The sequence below is a fragment of the Pteropus vampyrus genome, unplaced genomic scaffold, assembly GCF_000151845.1.
Source record: "Pteropus vampyrus isolate Shadow unplaced genomic scaffold, Pvam_2.0 Scaffold7, whole genome shotgun sequence".
Classification (NCBI taxonomy): domain Eukaryota; kingdom Metazoa; phylum Chordata; class Mammalia; order Chiroptera; family Pteropodidae; genus Pteropus; species Pteropus vampyrus.
Genome location: NW_011888788.1, coordinates 6,236,975 through 6,239,176, shown reverse-complemented (window position 1 = coordinate 6,239,176; position 2,202 = coordinate 6,236,975). Strand labels below are relative to the sequence as shown.

At 40.5% G+C, this 2,202-nt stretch overlaps 1 protein-coding gene across 1 annotated transcript in view; it reads left to right on the top strand.

The window, feature by feature from the left end:
• PAK5 (p21 (RAC1) activated kinase 5) overlaps nucleotides 1–2,202 on the top strand; it is a 274,162-nt gene that overhangs the window by 178,674 nt on the left and 93,286 nt on the right. The window lies entirely within an intron of this gene.

The following is a 2,202-nucleotide window of genomic DNA, read 5'->3' as shown; positions in this document are numbered from 1 at the left end:
CCTACAGTCTTCGTGTAACATCCTAACTAAAGGCCCAAGACATACACTGTCTGTCAGAAAGCATATTTATTATTGTGTAAAGATAGAGTATCATTTCACCATGGTTTTCACTTGTCACATCATAGCAGGTCCTGGCCATCAGTGAGGGAAGAAGCTCCCATCTCAGTGATAATCCCTTATTCTCAGTGGACATAGGACTTAAGAGGACCTTCTAGCTCATTTTTCCATCTCCTGGTTGGGCTGGTTCAATATCCTCTCTGACAGAATTTATCATCCACGCCAAGAGTCACAGCAAAGGTTTCCTAAGTGCTGAGCTCTTGAGCCCCATGATTCTGTTACTCTATGGCTTCCTACCTCTGATGCCAAATGTGTGAGCATCCAGTCTGCAGGAAATGAAAATATTTGTTCCAGACATTTAAATGCCAACTGGGGGTTGACTGGAAAATACATCTCAAGGATAGATCCAGTCCTGGAGTTCTGCAAATGAGACCTCAGGCACAGTATTGTCTGTGGAAAAAAAAAATTTTTTTTAAACAAACAAAAAATGACAAAACAATAGTCAGCTAGGCTGAATTTTCTCCGGAAAGAGTAGAGTCAATCAAATGCTTTTAACTGAAGGACACCCAAGAAATCCGTACCTCGTACTCTCACCAAACTCGTTTAGATTGATTCTCTCTCTCTTCAAGTCCCGTGAGGACAGATAGCACTGTTGGCAGCTCTTAGACAATGTTGCTGTAGTCGGAAAGAATCCTGCTGACTCTACCAGCCTCTTAGAAAAAGGAAAGTGAAAGTTTCAAGGGGCCAAAATATACCATACAGCTGGGATGATCCCACTCTTCGGAAATGCCTTCTCTGGAGAAATCTTACAAGTCACTTGAGAATGACATAATATAAACCATGCAGCATATATCTCAGAAGTCAGAACAATCTTTGAAATAAGAAGCTATAAATGAATTGACAGAAAGGGGTGAATAGATAGAGTTGTGCTGTTTTAAAGCCATTTTGGCAAAGTTATTTAAGTAGAACCAACAATTCGAATTTGGTCAAGTTGTCCTTTGAAGGAACAAATTAATGTAAGAAGAGATTATGCCATAAAAGCGGTAAATGGAAGAAATGTATAGTACCTTTTGTCGTGGCAAAATGCCAGTTCTTCAGTCTTTGTCAGTGAGCTGCAGACAGGCTGGTTCTAAATGGAAATTCACCATTGCAACCAACACTCTCCTCTGATTGATTAGGATTTCAACTGTTTCTTTTCAGAACCTTCATGTCATGCTTACCAGGACATACCTCTTCTAAGTAGACTGATTTGGATCAGTGTTTCTTGAACTACAGTCCATCAGAATCACCTGGAAGACTTGATAAAACACAGATTGCTGGACCTGTCCCTGGAGTTTCTTATTCAGTAGGACTGGGATGGGGCCCAAAAATTTGCATTTCTATAAGTTTACAGGTGATACTGATGCTTCTGGTCCAGGGACCATACTTTTAGAATCTTGATTTAGGTAGTTATAAAGAAATTTATCACCTAATGTGTATTCAGCGTAAGTTTACACTGGCCAAGATTTCCAAATTTCAGAAATTTAATCAGAAGCCACAGGTCGACTTGGACTTTTATCAAAAGTTAAAGTTCATGTATCCAAGCCAATATCATGTAGGCAAATTGAGATAACACAAGCACCCGAAGGTGAGGGGAGGAGCCCTTTAAAACATTTGGCAAATATCTTTGAGAAACTCATTTTTATATCTCATGTCTTTTCGTCCACAAGGGCAAATAAGCAATATTGCCCAAATTCCTCCTGAATTAGATATGTTTATATAAATGGCAGGCTGAATGGTCACATCTGTTCTTGCTTGATGGTTCTCAGACTTGGGCCTTTAGTAGAATCTCCTGGGGGATGTGTTATAACCCTGATTCCTGACTCCCCCCGCACCCCCCACTAGAGAGTCTGATTTGATAGGTCTGTGGTGGGCCTGATTATTTGCGGGTCTAACGGGCTCCCAGATGATACTGACGCTGCCGATGAGGGTGGGGTGGGGAACATACTTTGCTAAACTGTTTGTTCTATGTTCTGGGTGAAACTGAAGCTAGAACATAATGATCACCTTTTGTAACAGCCTAGTAGTCATTTGAAAATGTTTAAAAAGTAGGCAGGATAATATTTAAAAGCCTTTGCAGATTCTACCTAAAGTGAGCAAATAGCG